This window comes from Schistocerca gregaria, unplaced genomic scaffold (genome assembly GCF_023897955.1).
Source record: "Schistocerca gregaria isolate iqSchGreg1 unplaced genomic scaffold, iqSchGreg1.2 ptg000378l, whole genome shotgun sequence".
Classification (NCBI taxonomy): domain Eukaryota; kingdom Metazoa; phylum Arthropoda; class Insecta; order Orthoptera; family Acrididae; genus Schistocerca; species Schistocerca gregaria.
In genome coordinates this window covers 15,232,053-15,240,535 of record NW_026061824.1, presented here as the reverse complement: position 1 = coordinate 15,240,535, position 8,483 = coordinate 15,232,053, and positions in this window count along the sequence as shown.

The following is an 8,483-nucleotide window of genomic DNA, read 5'->3' as shown; positions in this document are numbered from 1 at the left end:
TCGATTATTCACTTTTTAGCCGGCTTTGGTGGCTTGGACATGACCTAGGACCTTAAGATTTTGCATGAAAAGAGTACTTGCAGCCGCGTTGCACGGGAGAATGTGAAATGTGTTCATATGTAGTAAAAACCTGTGAAATCCGTCCGTTTTCGTCATTTGTTATCGAATCGACTTAAAGCCAGATCGTCACATTGGCCGCTTTTCTCTCTGAAACAGTTACATTATCGTCTGCAAAGCTATGTCACGTGCTGCGGTATGCGGAGACACTAAAAGCACCATAGTAGAACACAGAAGAAGCTTCTAAGTTGCAGTAATAGCCAGTAAGAAGTAGTACAATTCAAGTTTTAGTAGTCGATTATTCACTTTTTAGCCGGCTTTGGTGGTTATGACATGACCTAGGACCATAAGATTTTGCATGAAAGGAGGACTAGCAGCCGCGTTGCACGGGAGTATGTGAAAAGTGTTCATATGTAGTAAAAACCTGAGAAATCCGTCCGTTTTCGTCATTTGTTATCGAATCGACTTAAATCCAGATCGTCACATTGGCCGCTCTTCTCTCTGAAACGGTTACACTTATCGTCTGCAAAGCCATGTCGCATGCTGCGGTATGCCGACACACTTAAAGCACCATAGTAGAACACAGAAGAAGCTTCTAAGTTGAAGTAATAGCCAGTAAGAAGTAGTATAATTCAAGTTTTAGTTGTCGATTATTCACTTTTTAGCCGGCTTTGGTGGCTTGGACATGACCAAAGACCTTTAGATTTTGCATGAAAGGAGGACTAGCAGCCGCGTTGCACGGGAGAATGTGAAAAGTGTTCATATGTAGTAATAACCTGAGAAATCCGTCAGTTTTCGTCTTTTGTTATCGAATCGACTTAAAGCCAGATCGTCACATTGGCCGCTTTTCTCTCTGAAACAGTTACATTTATCGTCTGCAAAGCAATGTCGCGTGCTGCGGTATGCGGAGACACTAAAAGCACCATAGTAGAACACAGAAGAAGCTTCTAAGTTGAAGTAATAGCCAGTTAGAAGTAGTACTATTAAAGATTTAGTTGTCGATTATTCACTTTTTAGCCGGCTTTGGTGGCTTGGACATGACCTAGGACCTTAAGATTTTGCATGCAAGGAGTACTTGCTGCCGCGTTGCACGGGAGAATGTGAATGTGTTCATATGTAGTAAAAAACTGAGATATCAGTCCGTTTTCGTCATTTGTTATCGAATCGACCTAAAGCCAGATCGTCACATTGGCCGCATTTCTCTCTCAGACGGTTACATTTATCGTCTGCAAAGCTATGTCGCGTGCTGCGGTATGCGGAGACACTAAAAGCACCATAGTAGAACACAGAAGAAGCTTCTAACTTGAAGTAATAGCCAGTAAGAAGTAGTACAATTCAAGTTTTAGTTGTCGATTATTCACTTTTTAGCCGGCTTTGGTGGCTTGGACATGACCTAGGACCTTAAGATTTTGCATGATAGGATGACTAGCCGCTGCGTTGCACGGGAGAATGTGAAAAGTGTTCATATGTAGTAAAAACCTGAGAAATCCGTCCGGCTTCGTCTTTGTTATCGAATCGACTTAAAGCCAGATCGTCACATTGGCAGCTTTTCTCTCTGGGACGGTTACATTTGTCGTCTGCAAAGCTATGTCGCGTGCTGCGGTGTGCGGAGACACTAAAAGCACCATAGTAGAACACAGAAGAAGCTTCTAACTTGAAGTAATAGCCAGTAAGAAGTAGTACAATTCAAGTTTTAGTTGTCGATTATTCACTTTTTAGCCGGCTTTGGTGGCTTGGACATGACCTAGGACCTTAAGATTTTGCATGAAAAGAGTACTTGCAGCCGCGTTGCACGGGAGAATGTGAAAAGTGTTCATATGTAGTAAAAACCTGAGAAATCCGTCCGTTTTCGTCATTTGTTATCGAATCGACTTAAATCCAGATTGTCACATTGGCCGCTCTTCTCTCTGAAACGGTTACACTTATCGTCTGCAAAGCTATGTCGCATGCTGCGGTATGCCGACACACTTAAAGCACCATAGTAGAACACAGAAGAAGCTTCTAAGTTGAAATAATAGCCAGTAAGAAGTAGTATAATTCAAGTTTTAGTTGTCGATTATTCACTTTTTAGTTGGCTTTGGTGGCTTGGACATGACCAAAGACCTTTAGATTTTGCATGAAAGGAGGACTAGCAGCCGCGTTGCACGGGAGAATGTGAAATGTGTTCATATATAGTAAAAACCTGAGAAATCCGTCAGTTTTCGTCTTTTGTTATCGAATCGACTTAAAGCCAGATCGTCACATTGGCCGCTCTTCTCTCTGAAACGGTTACACTTATCGTCTGCAAAGCTATTTCGCATGCTGCGGTATGCGGAGACACTAAAAGCGCCATAGTAGAACACAGAAGAAGCTTCTAAGTTGAAGTAATAGCCAGTAAGAAGTAGTACAAAATCAAGTTTTAGTTGTCGATTATTAACTTTTTAGCCGGCTTTGGTGGCTTGGACATGACCTAGGACCTTAAGATTTTGCATGAAAGGAGTACTTGCTGCCGCGTTGCACGGGAGAATGTGAAATGTGTTCATATGTAGTAAAAACCTGAGAAATCGGTCCGTTTTCGTCATTTGTTATCGAATCGACTTAAAGCCAGATCGTCACATTGGCCGCTTTTCTCTCTGAAACAGTTACATTTGTCGTCTGCAAAGCAATGTCGCGTGCTGCGGTATGCGGAGACACTAAAAGCACCATAGTAGAACACAGAAGAAACTTGTAAGTTGAAGTAATAGCCAGTAAGAAGTAGTACTATTAAAGATTTAGTTGTCGATTATTCACTTTTTAGCCGGCTTTGGTGGCTTGGACATGACCTAGGACCTTAAGATTTTGCATGCAAGGAGTACTTGCTGCCGCGTTGCACGGGAGAATGTGAATGTGTTCATATGTAGTAAAAAACTGAGGTATCAGTCCGTTTTCGTCATTTGTTATCGAATCGACTTAAAGCCAGATCGTCACATTGGCCGCATTTCTCTCTCAGACGGTTACATTTATCGTCTGCAAACCTATGTCGCGTGCTGCGTTATGCGGAGACACTAAACGCACCATAGTAGAACACAGAAGAAACTTCTAATTTGAAGTAATAGCCAGTAAGAAGTAATACAATTCAAGTTTTAGTTGTCGATTATTCACATTTTAGCCGGCTTTGGTGGCTTGGACATGACCTAGGACCTTATGATTTTGCATGATAGGATGACTAGCCGCTGCGTTGCACGGGAGAGTGTGAAAAGTGTTCATATGTAGTAAAAACCTGAGAAATCCGTCCGTTTTCGTCATTTGTTATCGAATCGACTTAAAGCCAGATCGTCACTTTGGCCGCTTTTATCTCTTAGACGGTCACATTGATCGTCTGCAAAGCTATGTCGCGTTCTGCGGTATGCGGAAACACTAAAAGCACCATAGTAGAACACAGAAGGAACTTCTAAGTTGAAGTAAAAGCCAGTGAGAAGTAGTACAATTCAAGTTTTAGTTGTCGATTGTTCACTTTTAGCCGGCTTTGGTGGCTATGACATGACCTAGGACCATAAGATTTTGCATGAAAGAAGGACTAGCAGACGCGTTGCACGGGAGAATGTGAAAAGTATTCATATGTAGTAAAAACCTGAGAAATCCGTCTGTTTTCGTCATTTGTTATCGAATCGACTGAAAGCCAGATCGTCACATTGGCCGCTATTCTCTCTGAGACGGTTACATTTATCGTCTGCAAAGCTATGTCGCGTGCTGCGGTGTGCGGAGACACTAAAAGCACCATAGTAGAACACAGAAGAAGCTTCTAAGTTGAAGTAATAGCCAGTAAGAAGTAGTACAACTCAAGTTTTAGTTGTCGATTATTCACTTTTTAGCCGGCTTTGGTGGCTTGGACATGACCTGGGACCTTAGATTTTGCATGAAAGGAGTACTTGCAGCCGCATTGCACGGGAGAATGTGAAATGTGTTCATATGTAGTAAAAACCTGAGAAATCCGTCCGTTTTCGTCATTTGTTATCGTATCGACTTAAAGCCAGATCGTCACATTGGCAGTTCTTCTCTCTGAAACGGTTACATTTATCGTCTACAAAGCTTTGTCATGTGCTGCGGTATGCGGAAACACTAAAAGCAACATTGTAGAACACAGAAGAAGGTTCTATGTTAAAGTAATAGCCAGTAAGAAGTAGTACAATTCAAGTTTTAGATGTCGATTATTCACTTTTACCCGGCTTTGGTGGCTTGGACATGACCTAGGACCTTAAGATTTTGCATGAAAGGAGGTCTAGCAGCCGCGTTGCACGGGAGAATGTGAAAAGTGTTCATATGTAGTAAAAACTTGAGAAATCCGTCTGTTTTCGTCATTTGTTATCGAATCGACTGAAGGCCAGATCGTCACATTGGCCGCTTTTCTCTCTGAGACGGTTACATTTGTCGTCTGCAAAGCTATGTCGCGTGCTGCGGTGTGCGGAGACACTAAAAGCACCATAGCAGAACACAGAAGAAGCTTCTAAGTTGAAGTAATAGCCAGTAAGAAGTAGTACAATTCAAGTTTTAGTTGTCGATTATTCACTTTTTAGCCGGCTTTGGTGGCTTGGACATGACCTAGGACCTTAAGATTTTGCATGAAAAGAGTACTTGCAGCCGCGTTGCACGGGAGAATGTGAAATGTGTTCATATGTAGTAAAAACCTGAGAAATCCGTCCGTTTTCGTCATTTGTTATCGAATCGACTTAAAGCCAGATCGTCACATTGGCCGCTTTTCTCTCTGAAACAGTTACATTATCGTCTGCAAAGCTATGTCACGTGCTGCGGTATGCGGAGACACTAATAGCACCATAGTAGAACACAGAAGAAGCTTCTAAGTTGCAGTAATAGCCAGTAAGAAGTAGTACAATTCAAGTTTTAGTAGTCGATTATTCACTTTTTAGCCGGCTTTGGTGGTTATGACATGACCTAGGACCATAAGATTTTGCATGAAAGGACGACTAGCAGCCGCGTTGCACGGGAGAATGTGAAAAGTGTTCATATGTAGTAAAAACCTGAGAAATCCGTCAGTTTTCGTCATTTGTTATCGAATCGACTTAAATCCAGATCGTCACATTGGCCGCTCTTCTCTCTGAAACGGTTACACTTATCGTCTGCAAAGCTATGTCGCATGCTGCGGTATGCCGACACACTTAAAGCACCATAGTAGAACACAGAAGAAGCTTCTAAGTTGAAGTAATAGCCAGTAAGAAGTAGTATAATTCAAGTTTTAGTTGTCGATTATTCACTTTTTAGCCGGCTTTGGTGGCTTGGACATGACCAAAGACCTTTAGATTTTGCATGAAAGGAGGACTAGCAGCCGCGTTGCACGGGAGAATGTGAAAAGTTTTCATATGTAGTAAAAACCTGAGAAATCCCTCAGTTTTCGTCTTTTGTTATCGAATCGACTTAAAGCCAGATCGTCACATTGGCCGCTCTTCTCTCTGAAACGGTTACACTTATCGTCTGCAAAGCTATGTCGCATGCTGCGGTATGCGGAAACACTAAAAGCGCCATAGTAGAACACAGAAGAAGCTTCTAAGTTTAAGTAATAGCCAGTAAGAAGTAGTACAATTCAAGTTTTAGTTGTCGATTATTAACTTTTTAGCCGGCTTTGGTGGCTTGGACATGACCTAGGACCTTAAGATTTTGCATGAAAGGAGTACATGCTGCCGCGTTGCACGGGAGAATGTGAATGTGTTCATATGTATTAAAAAACTGAGATATCAGTCCGTTTTCGTCATTTGTTATCGAATCGCCTTTAAGCCAGATCGTCACATTGTCCGCATTTCTCTCTCAGACGGTTACATTTATCGTCTGCAAAGCTATGTCGCGTGCTGCGGTATGCGGAGACACTAAAAGCACCATAGTAGAACACAGAAGAAACTTCTAATTTGAAGTAATAGCCAGTAAGAAGTAATACAATTCAAGTTTTAGTTGTCGATTATTCACATTTTAGCCGGCTTTGGTGGCTTGGACATGACCTAGGACCTTATGATTTTGCATGATAGGATGACTAGCCGCCGCGTTGCACGGGAGAATGTGAAAAGTGTTCATATGTAGTAAAAACCTGAGAAATCCGTCCGGCTTCGTCTTTGTTATCGAATCGACTTAAAGCCAGATCGTCACATTGGCAGCTTTTCTCTCTGGGACGGTTACATTTATCGTCTGCAAAGCTATGTCGCGTGCTGCGGTATGCGGAGACACTAAAAGCACCATAGTAGAACACAGAAGAAGCTTCTAAGTTGAAGTAATAGCCAGTAAGAAGTAGTACTATTAAAGATTTAGTTGTCGATTATTCACTTTTTAGCCGGCTTTGGTGGCTTGGACATGACCTAGGACCTTAAGATTTTGCATGCAAGGAGTACTTGCAGCCGCGTTGCACGGGAGAATGTGAAATGTGTTCATATGTAGTAAAAACCTGAGAAATCGGTCCGTTTTCGTCATTTGTTATCGAATCGACTTAAAGCCAGATCGTCACATTGGCCGCTTTTCTCTCTGAAACAGTTACATTTATCGTCTGCAAAGCAATGTCGCGTGCTGCGGTATGCGGAGACACTAAAAGCACCATAGTAGAACACAGAAGATGCTTCTAAGTTGAAGTAATAGGAAGTAAGAAGTAGTACAATTCAAGTTTTAGTTATTGATTATTCACTTTTTAGCCGGCTTTGGTGGCTTGGACATGAGGTGGAACCTTAAGATTTTGCATGAAAGTAGGACTAGCAGCCGCGTTGCACGGGAGAATGTGAAAAGTGTTCATATGTAGTAAAAACCTGAGAAATCCGTCCGTTTTCGTCATTTGTTATCGAATCGACTTAAAGCCAGATCGTCAATTTGGCCGCTTTTATCTCTTAGACGGTCACATTTATCGTCTGCAAAGCTATGTCGCGTTCTTCGGTATGCGGAAACACGAAGAGCACCATAGTAGATCACAGAAGAAACTTCTAAGTTGAAGTAAAAGCCAGTGAGAAGTAGTACATTTCAAGTTTTAGTTGTCGATTGTTCACTTTTAGCCGGCTTTGGTGGCTATGACATGACCTAGGACCATAAGATTTTGCATGAAAGGAGGACTAGCAGACGCGTTGCACGGGAGAATGTGAAAAGTATTCATATGTAGTAAAAACCTGAGAAATCCGTCTGTTTTCGTCATTTGTTATCGAATCGACTTAAAGCCAGATCGTCACATTGGCAGTTCTTCTCTCTGAAACGGTTACATTTATCGTCTACAAAGCTTTGTCATGTGCTGCGGTATGCGGAAACACTAAAAGCAACATTGTAGAACACAGAAGAAGCTTCTAAGTTTCAGTAATAGCCAGTAAGAAGTAGTACAATTCAAGTTTTAGTAGTCGATATTTCACTTTTTAGCCGGCTTTGGTGGTTATGACATGACCTAGGACCATAAGATTTTGCATGAAAGGAGGACTAGCAGCCGCGTTGCACGGGAGAATGTGAAATGTGTTCATATGTAGTAAAAACCTGAGAAATCGGTCCGTTTTCGTCATTTGTTATCGAATCGACTTAAAGCCAGATCGTCACATTGGCCGCTTTTCTCTCTGAAACAGTTACATTTATCGTCTGCAAAGCAATGTCGCGTGCTGCGGTATGCGGAGACACTAAAAGCACCATAGTAGAACACAGAAGATGCTTCTAAGTTGAAGTAATAGGAAGTAAGAAGTAGTACAATTCAAGTTTTAGTTATTGATTATTCACTTTTTAGCCGGCTTTGGTGGCTTGGACATGAGGTGGAACCTTAAGATTTTGCATGAAAGTAGGACTAGCAGCCGCGTTGCACGGGAGAATGTGAAAAGTGTTCATATGTAGTAAAAACCTGAGAAATCCGTCCGTTTTCGTCATTTGTTATCGAATCGACTTAAAGCCAGATCGTCAATTTGGCCGCTTTTATCTCTTAGACGGTCACATTTATCGTCTGCAAAGCTATGTCGCGTTCTTCGGTATGCGGAAACACGAAGAGCACCATAGTAGATCACAGAAGAAACTTCTAAGTTGAAGTAAAAGCCAGTGAGAAGTAGTACATTTCAAGTTTTAGTTGTCGATTGTTCACTTTTAGCCGGCTTTGGTGGCTATGACATGACCTAGGACCATAAGATTTTGCATGAAAGGAGGACTAGCAGACGCGTTGCACGGGAGAATGTGAAAAGTATTCATATGTAGTAAAAACCTGAGAAATCCGTCTGTTTTCGTCATTTGTTATCGAATCGACTTAAAGCCAGATCGTCACATTGGCAGTTCTTCTCTCTGAAACGGTTACATTTATCGTCTACAAAGCTTTGTCATGTGCTGCGGTATGCGGAAACACTAAAAGCAACATTGTAGAACACAGAAGAAGCTTCTAAGTTTCAGTAATAGCCAGTAAGAAGTAGTACAATTCAAGTTTTAGTAGTCGATATTTCACTTTTTAGCCGGCTTTGGTGGTTATGACATGACCT